The sequence below is a fragment of the Crinia signifera genome, unplaced genomic scaffold, assembly GCF_055691185.1.
Source record: "Crinia signifera unplaced genomic scaffold, ASM5569118v1 HAP2_SCAFFOLD_129, whole genome shotgun sequence".
Classification (NCBI taxonomy): Eukaryota; Metazoa; Chordata; class Amphibia; order Anura; family Myobatrachidae; genus Crinia; species Crinia signifera.
Genome location: NW_028142022.1, coordinates 343,890 through 358,520, shown reverse-complemented (window position 1 = coordinate 358,520; position 14,631 = coordinate 343,890). Strand labels below are relative to the sequence as shown.

Here is a 14,631-nt window from a genome sequence, read left to right as displayed (position 1 = left end):
ATGTCCAGCTTGTATTTTCTTAGAATCCAAAGGTTTTTATGAACATTTTGATCATAAAACCAGAAGTACTGTATGGCATCATGCTTTGTGATGCTATACTGGAAGCTGCCTTCCTGGCAGTTTCAGTCCTATGTGCAGCTTGTTTTTCCTCAATATATAAAGGTTTCTATGACTATTTTGGTCATAAACTCACAAGTATGGCATCATGCTTTGTGATGCTATACTGGAAGCTGCCTTCCTGGCAGTTTCAGTCCTATGTGCAGCTTGTTTTTCCTCAATATATAAAGGTTTCTATGACTATTTTGGTAATAAACTCACAAGTATGGCATCATGCTTTGTGATGCTATTCTGGAAGCTGCCTTCCTGGCAGTTTCAGTCCTGGAATCTGCGTTCCCCTAAAATGCAAATAGCTTGTATTTTTGGGTGTAATCTATTATCAGCATCACTAATTCCATTAGTATGGCGGCAGACTGTCTGATGCTTTGGTGTATGGCACCGTACAACTTGGTATTAACAGTTATGTGCTTACTGATGTCGGTACCCGATCCAGCTGCTTTTTCCTTGATCTCCTAATAGAGAACACCCAGCCATACAAACTATTTTCAGTGTCCTATGTCCAGCTTGTATTTTCTTAGAATCCAAAGGTTTTTATGAACATTTTGATCATAAAACCAGAAGTACTGTATGGCATCATGCTTTGTGATGCTATACTGGAAGCTGCCTTCCTGGCAGTTTCAGTCCTATGTGCAGCTTGTTTTTCCTCAATATATAAAGGTTTCTATGACCATTTTGGTCATAAACTCACAAGTATGGCATCATGCTTTGTGATGCTATACTGGAAGCTGCCTTCCTGGCAGTTTCAGTCCTATGTGCAGCTTGTTTTTCCTCAATATATAAAGGTTTCTATGACTATTTTGGTCATAAACTCACAAGTACGGCATCATGCTTTGTGATGCTATACTGGAAGCTGCCTTCCTGGCAGTTTCAGTCCTATGTGCAGCTTGTTTTTCCTCAATATATAAAGGTTCTTATGACTATTTTGGTCATAAACTCACAAGTATGGCATCATGCTTTGTGATGCTATACTGGAAGCTGCCTTCCTGGCAGTTTCAGTCCTGGAATCTGCGTTCCCCTAAAATGCAAATAGCTTGTATTTTTGGGTGTAATCTATTATCAGCATCACTAATTCCATTAGTATGGCGGCTGACTGTCTGATGCTTTGGTGTATGGCACCGTACAACTTGGTATTAACAGTTATGTGCTTACTGATGTCGGTACCCGATCCAGCTGCGTTTTCCTTGATCTCCTAATAGAGAACACCCAGCCATACAAACTATTTTCAGTGTCCTATGTCCAGCTTGTATTTTCTTAGAATCCAAAGGTTTTTATGAACATTTTTATCATAAAACCAGAAGTACTGTATGGCATCATGCTTTGTGATGCTATACTGGAAGCTGCCTTCCTGGCAGTTTCAGTCCTCTGTGCAGCTTGTTTTTCCTCAATATATAAAGGTTTCTATGACTATTTTGGTCATAAACTCACAAGTATGGCATCATGCTTTGTGATGCTATACTGGAAGCTGCCTTCCTGGCAGTTTCAGTCCTATGTGCAGCTTGTTTTTCCTCAATATATAAAGGTTTCTATGACTATTTTGGTCATAAACTCACAAGTATGGCATCATGCTTTGTGATGCTATACTGGAAGCTACCTTCCTGGCAGTTTCAGTCCTATGTGCAGCTTGTTTTTCCTCAATATATAAAGGTTTCTATGACTATTTTGGTCATAAACTCACAAGTATGGCATCATGCTTTGTGATGCTATACTGGAAGCTGCCTTCCTGGCAGTTTCAGTCCTATGTGCAGCTTGTTTTTCCTCAATATATAAAGGTTTCTATGACTATTTTGGTCATAAACTCACAAGTATGGCATCATGCTTTGTGATGCTATACTGGAAGCTGCCTTCCTGGCAGTTTCAGTCCTATGTGCAGCTTGTTTTTCCTCAATATATAAAGGTTTCTATGACTTTTGGTCATAAACTCACAAGTATGGCATCATGCTTTGTGATGCTATACTGGAAGCTGCCTCCCTGGCAGTTTCAGTCCTATGTGCAGCTTGTTTTCTCAATATACAAAGGTTTCTGTGAATATTTCAGTCATTCCAAAAGTATGGCAGCATGATTTGTTGTGCTGTAACCTACCTCTCTTGAGTTTGCAGCAATGTAATGTGCCAGCTTTTCCTTACTATACTATAGAAAGGTTCCCCATCTTAGTCTTTAAGTTTAGATTCACTGTTTATCCAGTTCTGTATGTTGACATCCTTTAAGGCATTTTCCAAGTTTACTTTTAACTTTATTTTCTTTAGCATTAACTATAATTATTACCCCTTCTTACTTAGGGGAGCTACTCTTCTCGGTTCCTGAAAGAAAATGGTTTTCTTCATCCATTTGCAATGCAGCAAGAGAGCCAATGTCTTCAATCACTGTGGAAATCATGGATGTCATGGTGGTGGACATTACAAGCGTGTTTAAGGAATCAGTGCTGCAGATGTCTCTGATGCTGTACAAGAAGTTTTCGGACTTCAATGCACAGGTAAATATAGCAAGTTTCACATTACGGTCTTCCTTTCGTATCATAATCTATCCCATTTCCTGCTTGGTTACATTTCAAATCTTGTATGTATTTCAGAATGTTTAGTCTCTATGGTGTGGCATTGTGCCTTCATGAGGTTGTTTTTTTTTTTAACATCCAGCTTACTTTTCAACAATATACTAATAGTTTAAAGTGCGTGGGTTAAGTTTTCAGTATGCAATCGTGCTGTGCATTTTGGGGCCATGCGCCATCGTGTTGTGCTGTGTGATTATTTTCTAGACTTCATTTCACTGCTTGCCTCACTTTTAAAATCCAAATTGTTTTTATTTATTTTTTTTCCTTTCTAAACGTATGTGGTGTGCTGTAATGTTTCCATTTGCAGTATGTTTCTTTCTTGGTGTCATTTATTAATTGTGGTGTGCCAAAAGACCTTTTCAGGACTAGTTAAGTCTCTAAACTATATAAAACTCTTTCCTCTTCTTTCTATGGCAGCTACTCTATAGAATATCTAAATTTTTTGGGTCACTCAAAGAAAATGGCTTAATCAACTGGCGAAGTTAGAAGACCATGGCAATATCTATAAACGCTAAAGATGACTTTTTGGTGGACATTACAAACAGACATCGGGGTACATTGCTGCAAACTTTTGTGTCTGTGAAGCTGATGGAGGAGATGATTATTGACTTCAACGCACAGGTAAATATTTTTGCTACATTTTACGTATCGGTCCTTTTTCATTTGCTTTCATTTAAAACCTAATTGTTTGAAATTCTGGGTTAAACCAGATTTCCGCCTCCCCACAACCATCAGTAGAGCATTATGTTGTGCCGTATGGTGCCGTGCGACATGGCATTTTGCTGTATGGTTCCATTCCTAACGTTTCACCTCCTTTTCATCTAACCTTTTATTTAAATTCCTAATATTTTGAAATTCTGGGTTAAACCAGATTTCCGCCTCCCCACAACCATCAGTAGAGCATTATGTTGTGCCGTATGGTGCCGTGCGACATGGCATTTTGCTGTATGGCCGTTTCCTTCTGTTCAGTCTCTATTTACAGTTTGCGTTCATTTCAAATCCTTAGTTTATATTTGTAGGTTAAACCAGATTTCAATGCCCATCTAAAACCTTCATTGCGTCCCTTCCCTCTAAAACCTTTATTGCCTCCCGTACCCCCTAAAATCTTTGGCGCGTCCCATACCCCTTAAAACCTTCACTGCTTCCCGTCCTGTCCCATCCCCCTACAACCGTCAGTAGAGCATCATGCTGGTTTAGCTTAATATCCAAAGGTATGTTGACCTCATGTCTTGGGTTTTCACCAATTTTGCATGCAAGTATTATGTTTACTAGTTTTTCTACTTTACCCTAGGGCAGCTCCTATATTAAATAATGAGATCTTTGGATACCTGAAAGAAAATAGTTTGCTTCATCCTTTGGCAAAGTCGAAAGAAGAAGTTAAAGTCCGGATCTTCTAAACAACTGTGGTGGACAATAAAATCGGTCATCAGAATCCAGTTCGGTGGACTTTTCTCTGAAGAAGCCGGGCAAGATATTATCTGACCTCTATGCATAGGTAACTATAGACATATATTAAATATTGTAGTCGATTACACTCAACAATACAAACTGTTCTTCGTCCCTAAAATTGTTAGTATGGCATCCTTGCTTATTTTGTGCTGTTTGGCACAGTACCACATGTTAGTATGGAGCGGTCTGCATCTGGAGCCAGTTCTGAGTCTCCTGGGGGTGGGCCAGTTCTGAGCTTGACACCTCGGAACTGTGCTCTGCCTCAGATTCCAATTCTGCAGACTGGGGACAGTTCTGAGTCTCTGGGGCTGGTCCAGCGCCCCATTTCTGATGCTTGATCATGCAGGCTGGAGTGCCTGTGGCTGGTTCCAGGTACTACCCGGCCGGGGGCACTTGTCAGGTGTCAGTTTCTGAGTTCTCAGTTTACAGGTTCCAGTTTTGCGCCTTCAGTTATACTACTCAGCGCTGCGTTCTTGGCCCCAGATTCCATTTCTGCAGCTGGTTCCAGTTATGAGTTTCCAAGGTTGGTTCCATTTATGAGTTTTTGTAGCTCGTCAAGGTTCTCAGTGCTTCAAGTACTGAGTGCTGAGCTGCAGGTTCCATTTATGAGTTCTTAGCTTTGGGTTCCATTTCTGCGTTCTGCTTCAGGTGCCAGCTCTTAGCATCCTTTGACCCATGTAGATGACAAGCCACTTTCAGTCATGAGTGCCGCCCAACCGGCCGCCAGATTTTTCACCACGCCTTCTATTTTTCTACAGCATTTCTTCTCGTTGTAATAGTTTGTATTGTTGGGTGTAACCAGTTTTCAGAATCCCTTCATCCATCAGTAGAGCATACTGCTGTGCCATGCATCATGGCATTTTGTTAATTTCCAAATGTTCAGTCCATGTGGCATCATGCTTTGTGATGCTATACTGGAAGCTGCCTTCCTGGCAGTTTCAGTCCTATGTGCAGCTTGTTTTTCCTCAATATATAAAGGTTTCTATGACTATTTTGGTCATAAACTCACAAGTATGGCATCATGCTTTGTGATGCTATACTGGAAGCTGCCTTCCTGGCAGTTTCAGTCCTGGAATCTGCGTTCCCCTAAAATGCAAATAGCTTGTATTTTTGGGTGTAATCTATTATCAGCATCACTAATTCCATTAGTATGGCGGCAGACTGTCTGATGCTTTGGTGTATGGCACCGTACAACTTGGTATTAACAGTTATGTGCTTACTGATGTCGGTACCCGATCCAGCTGCGTTTTCCTTGATCTCCTAATAGAGAACACCCAGCCATACAAACTATTTTCAGTGTCCTATGTCCAGCTTGTATTTTCTTAGAATCCAAAGGTTTTTATGAACATTTTGATCATAAAACCAGAAGTACTGTATGGCATCATGCTTTGTGATGCTATACTGGAAGCTGCCTTCCTGGCAGTTTCAGTCCTCTGTGCAGCTTGTTTTTCCTCAATATATAAAGGTTTCTATGACTATTTTGGTCATAAACTCACAAGTATGGCATCATGCTTTGTGATGCTATACTGGAAGCTGCCTTCCTGGCAGTTTCAGTCCTATGTGCAGCTTGTTTTTCCTCAATATATAAAGGTTTCTATGACTATTTTAGTCATAAACTCACAAGTATGGCATCATGCTTTGTGATGCTATACTGGAAGCTGCCTTCCTGGCAGTTTCAGTCCTATGTGCAGCTTGTTTTTCCTCAATACATAAAGGTTTCTATGACTTTTGGTCATAAACTCACAAGTATGGCATCATGCTTTGTGATGCTATACTGGAAGCTGCCTTCCTGGCAGTTTCAGTCCTGGAATCTGCGTTCCCCTAAAATGCAAATAGCTTGTATTTTTGGGTGTAATCTATTATCAGCATCACTAATTCCATTAGTATGGCGGCAGACTGTCTGATGCTTTGGTGTATGGCACCGTACAACTTGGTATTAACAGTTATGTGCTTACTGATGTCGGTACCCGATCCAGCTGCGTTTTCCTTGATCTCCTAATAGAGAACACCCAGCCATACAAACTATTTTCAGTGTCCTATGTCCAGCTTGTATTTTCTTAGAATCCAAAGGTTTTTATGAACATTTTGATCATAAAACCAGAAGTACTGTATGGCATCATGCTTTGTGATGCTATACTGGAAGCTGCCTTCCTGGCAGTTTCAGTCCTATGTGCAGCTTGTTTTTCCTCAATATATAAAGGTTTCTATGACTATTTTGGTCATAAACTCACAAGTATGGCATCATGCTTTGTGATGCTATACTGGAAGCTGCCTTCCTGGCAGTTTCAGTCCTATGTGCAGCTTGTTTTTCCTCAATATATAAAGGTTTCTATGACTATTTTGGTAATAAACTCACAAGTATGGCATCATGCTTTGTGATGCTATTCTGGAAGCTGCCTTCCTGGCAGTTTCAGTCCTGGAATCTGCGTTCCCCTAAAATGCAAATAGCTTGTATTTTTGGGTGTAATCTATTATCAGCATCACTAATTCCATTAGTATGGCGGCAGACTGTCTGATGCTTTGGTGTATGGCACCGTACAACTTGGTATTAACAGTTATGTGCTTACTGATGTCGGTACCCGATCCAGCTGCTTTTTCCTTGATCTCCTAATAGAGAACACCCAGCCATACAAACTATTTTCAGTGTCCTATGTCCAGCTTGTATTTTCTTAGAATCCAAAGGTTTTTATGAACATTTTGATCATAAAACCAGAAGTACTGTATGGCATCATGCTTTGTGATGCTATACTGGAAGCTGCCTTCCTGGCAGTTTCAGTCCTATGTGCAGCTTGTTTTTCCTCAATATATAAAGGTTTCTATGACAATTTTGGTCATAAACTCACAAGTATGGCATCATGCTTTGTGATGCTATACTGGAAGCTGCCTTCCTGGCAGTTTCAGTCCTATGTGCAGCTTGTTTTTCCTCAATATATAAAGGTTTCTATGACTATTTTGGTCATAAACTCACAAGTATGGCATCATGCTTTGTGATGCTATACTGGAAGCTGCCTTCCTGGCAGTTTCAGTCCTATGTGCAGCTTGTTTTTCCTCAATATATAAAGGTTTCTATGACTATTTTGGTCATAAACTCACAAGTATGGCATCATGCTTTGTGATGCTATACTGGAAGCTGCCTTCCTGGCAGTTTCAGTCCTATGTGCAGCTTGTTTTTCCTCAATATATAAAGGTTCTTATGACTATTTTGGTCATAAACTCACAAGTATGGCATCATGCTTTGTGATGCTATACTGGAAGCTGCCTTCCTGGCAGTTTCAGTCCTGGAATCTGCGTTCCTCTAAAATGCAAATAGCTTGTATTTTTGGGTGTAATCTATTATCAGCATCACTAATTCCATTAGTATGGCGGCTGACTGTCTGATGCTTTGGTGTATGGCACCGTACAACTTGGTATTAACAGTTATGTGCTTACTGATGTCGGTACCCGATCCAGCTGCGTTTTCCTTGATCTCCTAATAGAGAACACCCAGCCATACAAACTATTTTCAGTGTCCTATGTCCAGCTTGTATTTTCTTAGAATCCAAAGGTTTTTATGAACATTTTTATCATAAAACCAGAAGTACTGTATGGCATCATGCTTTGTGATGCTATACTGGAAGCTGCCTTCCTGGCAGTTTCAGTCCTCTGTGCAGCTTGTTTTTCCTCAATATATAAAGGTTTCTATGACTATTTTGGTCATAAACTCACAAGTATGGCATCATGCTTTGTGATGCTATACTGGAAGCTGCCTTCCTGGCAGTTTCAGTCCTATGTGCAGCTTGTTTTTCCTCAATATATAAAGGTTTCTATGACTATTTTGGTCATAAACTCACAAGTATGGCATCATGCTTTGTGATGCTATACTGGAAGCTACCTTCCTGGCAGTTTCAGTCCTATGTGCAGCTTGTTTTTCCTCAATATATAAAGGTTTCTATGACTATTTTGGTCATAAACTCACAAGTATGGCATCATGCTTTGTGATGCTATACTGGAAGCTGCCTTCCTGGCAGTTTCAGTCCTATGTGCAGCTTGTTTTTCCTCAATATATAAAGGTTTCTATGACTATTTTGGTCATAAACTCACAAGTATGGCATCATGCTTTGTGATGCTATACTGGAAGCTGCCTTCCTGGCAGTTTCAGTCCTATGTGCAGCTTGTTTTTCCTCAATATATAAAGGTTTCTATGACTATTTTGGTCATAAACTCACAAGTATGGCATCATGCTTTGTGATGCTATACTGGAAGCTGCCTTCCTGGCAGTTTCAGTCCTATGTGCAGCTTGTTTTTCCTCAATATATAAAGGTTTCTATGACTTTTGGTCATAAACTCACAAGTATGGCATCATGCTTTGTGATGCTATACTGGAAGCTGCCTCCCTGGCAGTTTCAGTCCTATGTGCAGCTTGTTTTCTCAATATACAAAGGTTTCTGTGAATATTTCAGTCATTCCAAAAGTATGGCAGCATGATTTGTTGTGCTGTAACCTACCTCTCTTGAGTTTGCAGCAATGTAATGTGCCAGCTTTTCCTTACTATACTATAGAAAGGTTCCCCATCTTAGTCTTTAAGTTTAGATTCACTGTTTATCCAGTTCTGTATGTTGACATCCTTTAAGGCATTTTCCAAGTTTACTTTTAACTTTATTTTCTTTAGCATTAACTATAATTATTACCCCTTCTTACTTAGGGGAGCTACTCTTCTCGGTTCCTGAAAGAAAATGGTTTTCTTCATCCATTTGCAATGCAGCAAGAGAGCCAATGTCTTCAATCACTGTGGAAATCATGGATGTCATGGTGGTGGACATTACAAGCGTGTTTAAGGAATCAGTGCTGCAGATGTCTCTGATGCTGTACAAGAAGTTTTCGGACTTCAATGCACAGGTAAATATAGCAAGTTTCACATTACGGTCTTCCTTTCGTATCATAATCTATCCCATTTCCTGCTTGGTTACATTTCAAATCTTGTATGTATTTCAGAATGTTTAGTCTCTATGGTGTGGCATTGTGCCTTCATGAGGTTGTTTTTTTTTTTAACATCCAGCTTACTTTTCAACAATATACTAATAGTTTAAAGTGCGTGGGTTAAGTTTTCAGTATGCAATCGTGCTGTGCATTTTGGGGCCATGCGCCATCGTGTTGTGCTGTGTGATTATTTTCTAGACTTCATTTCACTGCTTGCCTCACTTTTAAAATCCAAATTGTTTTTATTTATTTTTTTTCCTTTCTAAACGTATGTGGTGTGCTGTAATGTTTCCGTTTGCAGTATGTTTCTTTCTTGGTGTCATTTATTAATTGTGGTGTGCCAAAAGACCTTTTCAGGACTAGTTAAGTCTCTAAACTATATAAAACTCTTTCCTCTTCTTTCTATGGCAGCTACTCTATAGAATATCTAAATTTTTTGGGTCACTCAAAGAAAATGGCTTAATCAACTGGCGAAGTTAGAAGACCATGGCAATATCTATAAACGCTAAAGATGACTTTTTGGTGGACATTACAAACAGACATCGGGGTACATTGCTGCAAACTTTTGTGTCTGTGAAGCTGATGGAGGAGATGATTATTGACTTCAACGCACAGGTAAATATTTTTGCTACATTTTACGTATCGGTCCTTTTTCATTTGCTTTCATTTAAAACCTAATTGTTTGAAATTCTGGGTTAAACCAGATTTCCGCCTCCCCACAACCATCAGTAGAGCATTATGTTGTGCCGTATGGTGCCGTGCGACATAACATTTTGCTGTATGGTTCCATTCCTAACGTTCCACCTCATTTTCATCTAAACTTTATGTAAAACCCTAATATTTTGAAATTCTGGGTTAAACCAGGTTTCTGCCTCCCTACAACCATCCGAGTGGTTCCATTCCTAACCTTCCACCTCATTTTCATCTAAACTTTATGTAAAACCCTAATATATTGAAATTCTGGGTTAAACCAGATTTCCGCCTCCCTACAGCCATCAGTAGAGCATTATGTTGTGCCGTATGGTGCCGTGCGACATGGCATTTTGCTGTATGGTTCCATTCCTAACGTTCCACCTCATTTTCATCTAAACTTTATGTAAAACCCTAATATTTTGAAATTCTGGGTTAAACCAGGTTTCTGCCTCCCTACAACCATCCGAGTGGTTCCATTCCTAACCTTCCACCTCATTTTCATCTAAACTTTATGTAAAACCCTAATATATTGAAATTCTGGGTTAAACCAGATTTCCGCCTCCCTACAGCCATCAGTAGAGCATTATGTTGTGCCGTATGGTGCCGTGCGACATGGCATTTTGCTGTATGGTTCCATTCCTAACGTTCCACCTCATTTTCATCTAAACTTTATGTAAAACCCTAATATTTTGAAATTCTGGGTTAAACCAGATTTCCGCCTCCCCACAACCATCAGTAGAGCATTATGTTGTGCCGTATGGTGCCGTGCGACATGGCATTTTGCTGTATGGTTCCATTCCTAACGTTCCACCTCATTTTCATCTAAACTTTATGTAAAACCCTAATATTTTGAAATTCTGGGTTAAACCAGATTTCCGCCTCCCTACAGCCATCAGTAGAGCATTATGTTGTGCCGTATGGTGCCGTGCGACATGGCATTTTGCTGTATGGTTCCATTCCTAACGTTCCACCTCCTTTTCATCTAAACTTTATTTAAAACCCTAATATTTTGAAATTCTGGGTTAAACCAGATTTCCGCCTCCCCACAACCATCAGTAGAGCATTATGTTGTGCCGTATGGTGCCGTGCGACATGGCATTTTGCTGTATGGTTCCATTCCTAACGTTCCACCTCATTTTCATCTAAACTTTATGTAAAACCCTAATATTTTGAAATTCTGGGTTAAACCAGGTTTCTGCCTCCCTACAACCATCCGAGTGGTTCCATTCCTAACCTTCCACCTCATTTTCATCTAAACTTTATGTAAAACCCTAATATTTTGAAATTCTGGGTTAAACCAGATTTCCGCCTCCCTACAGCCATCAGTAGAGCATTATGTTGTGCCGTATGGTGCCGTGCGACATGGCATTTTGCTGTATGGTTCCATTCCTAACGTTCCACCTCCTTTTCATCTAAACTTTATTTAAAACCCTAATATTTTGAAATTCTGGGTTAAACCAGATTTCCCCCTCCCTGCATCCATCCGAGTATGGTTCCATTCGTAACGTTCCACCTCATTTTCATCTATCCTTTATTAAAACCCTAATATTTTGAAATTCTGGGTTAAACCGGATTTCCGCCTCCCCACAACCATCAGTAGAGCATTATGTTGTGCCGTATGGTGCCGTGCGACATGGCATTTTGCTGTTTGGTTCCATTCCTAAAGTTCCACCTTATTTTCATCAACTTTATTTAAAACCCTAATATTTTGAACGTCTGGGTTAAACCAGATTTCCGCCTAACTACAGCCATCAGTAGAGCATTATGTTGTGCCGTGCGACATGGCTTATTGCTGTATGGTTCCATTCCTAACGTTCCACCTTAATTTCATCTATCCTTTATTTAAAACCCTAATATTTTCCATTTCTGGGTTAAACCAGATTTCCCCCTCCCCACAACCATCAGAGTATGGTTCCATTCCTAACGTTTCACCTCCTTTTCATCTAACCTTTTATTTAAATCCCTAATATTTTGAAATTCTGGGTTAAACCAGATTTCTTCCTCCCCACAACCATCAGTAGAGCATTATGTTGTGCCGTATGGTGCCGTGCGACATGGCATTTTGCTGTATGGTTCCATTCCTAACGTTTCACCTCCTTTTCATCTAACCTTTTATTTAAATTCCTAATATTTTGAAATTCTGGGTTAAACCAGATTTCCGCCTCCCCACAACCATCAGTAGAGCATTATGTTGTGCCGTATGGTGCCGTGCGACATGGCATTTTGCTGTATGGCCGTTTCCTTCTGTTCAGTCTCTATTTACAGTTTGCGTTCATTTCAAATCCTTAGTTTATATTTGTAGGTTAAACCAGATTTCAATGCCCATCTAAAACCTTCATTGCGTCCCTTCCCTCTAAAACCTTTATTGCCTCCCGTACCCCCTAAAATCTTTGGCGCGTCCCATACCCCTTAAAACCTTCACTGCTTCCCGTCCTGTCCCATCCCCCTACAACCGTCAGTAGAGCATCATGCTGGTTTAGCTTAATATCCAAAGGTATGTTGACCTCATGTCTTGGGTTTTCACCAATTTTGCATGCAAGTATTATGTTTACTAGTTTTTCTACTTTACCCTAGGGCAGCTCCTATATTAAATAATGAGATCTTTGGATACCTGAAAGAAAATAGTTTGCTTCATCCTTTGGCAAAGTCGAAAGAAGAAGTTAAAGTCCGGATCTTCTAAACAACTGTGGTGGACAATAAAATCGGTCATCAGAATCCAGTTCGGTGGACTTTTCTCTGAAGAAGCCGGGCAAGATATTATCTGACCTCTATGCATAGGTAACTATAGACATATATTAAATATTGTAGTCGATTACACTCAACAATACAAACTGTTCTTCGTCCCTAAAATTGTTAGTATGGCATCCTTGCTTATTTTGTGCTGTTTGGCACAGTACCACATGTTAGTATGGAGCGGTCTGCATCTGGAGCCAGTTCTGAGTCTCCTGGGGGTGGGCCAGTTCTGAGCTTGACACCTCGGAACTGTGCTCTGCCTCAGATTCCAATTCTGCAGACTGGGGACAGTTCTGAGTCTCTGGGGCTGGTCCAGCGCCCCATTTCTGATGCTTGATCATGTAGGCTGGAGTGCCTGTGGCTGGTTCCAGGTACTACCCGGCCGGGGGCACTTGTCAGGTGTCAGTTTCTGAGTTCTCAGTTTACAGGTTCCAGTTTTGCGCCTTCAGTTATACTACTCAGCGCTGCGTTCTTGGCCCCAGATTCCATTTCTGCAGCTGGTTCCAGTTATGAGTTTCCAAGGTTGGTTCCATTTATGAGTTTTTGTAGCTCGTCAAGGTTCTCAGTGCTTCAAGTACTGAGTGCTGAGCTGCAGGTTCCATTTATGAGTTCTTAGCTTTGGGTTCCATTTCTGCGTTCTGCTTCAGGTGCCAGCTCTTAGCATCCTTTGACCCATGTAGATGACAAGCCACTTTCAGTCATGAGTGCCGCCCAACCGGCCGCCAGATTTTTCACCACGCCTTCTATTTTTCTACAGCATTTCTTCTCGTTGTAATAGTTTGTATTGTTGGGTGTAACCAGTTTTCAGAATCCCTTCATCCATCAGTAGAGCATACTGCTGTGCCATGCATCATGGCATTTTGTTAATTTCCAAATGTTCAGTCCATGTGGCATCATGCTTTGTGATGCTATACTGGAAGCTGCCTTCCTGGCAGTTTCAGTCCTATGTGCAGCTTGTTTTTCCTCAATATATAAAGGTTTCTATGACTATTTTGGTCATAAACTCACAAGTATGGCATCATGCTTTGTGATGCTATACTGGAAGCTGCCTTCCTGGCAGTTTCAGTCCTGGAATCTGCGTTCCCCTAAAATGCAAATAGCTTGTATTTTTGGGTGTAATCTATTATCAGCATCACTAATTCCATTAGTATGGCGGCAGACTGTCTGATGCTTTGGTGTATGGCACCGTACAACTTGGTATTAACAGTTATGTGCTTACTGATGTCGGTACCCGATCCAGCTGCGTTTTCCTTGATCTCCTAATAGAGAACACCCAGCCATACAAACTATTTTCAGTGTCCTATGTCCAGCTTGTATTTTCTTAGAATCCAAAGGTTTTTATGAACATTTTGATCATAAAACCAGAAGTACTGTATGGCATCATGCTTTGTGATGCTATACTGGAAGCTGCCTTCCTGGCAGTTTCAGTCCTCTGTGCAGCTTGTTTTTCCTCAATATATAAAGGTTTCTATGACTATTTTGGTCATAAACTCACAAGTATGGCATCATGCTTTGTGATGCTATACTGGAAGCTGCCTTCCTGGCAGTTTCAGTCCTATGTGCAGCTTGTTTTTCCTCAATATATAAAGGTTTCTATGACTATTTTAGTCATAAACTCACAAGTATGGCATCATGCTTTGTGATGCTATACTGGAAGCTGCCTTCCTGGCAGTTTCAGTCCTATGTGCAGCTTGTTTTTCCTCAATACATAAAGGTTTCTATGACTTTTGGTCATAAACTCACAAGTATGGCATCATGCTTTGTGATGCTATACTGGAAGCTGCCTTCCTGGCAGTTTCAGTCCTGGAATCTGCGTTCCCCTAAAATGCAAATAGCTTGTATTTTTGGGTGTAATCTATTATCAGCATCACTAATTCCATTAGTATGGCGGCAGACTGTCTGATGCTTTGGTGTATGGCACCGTACAACTTGGTATTAACAGTTATGTGCTTACTGATGTCGGTACCCGATCCAGCTGCGTTTTCCTTGATCTCCTAATAGAGAACACCCAGCCATACAAACTATTTTCAGTGTCCTATGTCCAGCTTGTATTTTCTTAGAATCCAAAGGTTTTTATGAACATTTTGATCATAAAACCAGAAGTACTGTATGGCATCATGCTTTGTGATGCTATACTG

The 14,631-nt window shown here is 40.5% G+C and overlaps 1 long non-coding RNA gene across 7 annotated transcripts in view; it reads left to right on the top strand.

Moving 5' to 3' along the window:
* LOC146052836 (uncharacterized) overlaps positions 1 to 14,631 on the top strand; it is a 52,550-nt gene that overhangs the window by 26,408 nt on the left and 11,511 nt on the right. For 4 of the 7 annotated variants that reach the window (XR_014467696.1, XR_014467695.1, XR_014467693.1 and 1 more), the window contains 6 exons: positions 2,394 to 2,587; positions 3,080 to 3,283; positions 3,954 to 4,157; positions 8,793 to 8,986; positions 9,479 to 9,682; positions 12,340 to 12,538. This is a non-coding gene — a long non-coding RNA (uncharacterized LOC146052836). The remainder of the gene's footprint in view (positions 1 to 2,393; positions 2,588 to 3,079; positions 3,284 to 3,953; positions 4,158 to 8,792; positions 8,987 to 9,478; positions 9,683 to 12,339; positions 12,539 to 14,631) is intronic. The other 3 variants (XR_014467697.1, XR_014467698.1, XR_014467694.1) reach the window with 3 other exon arrangements.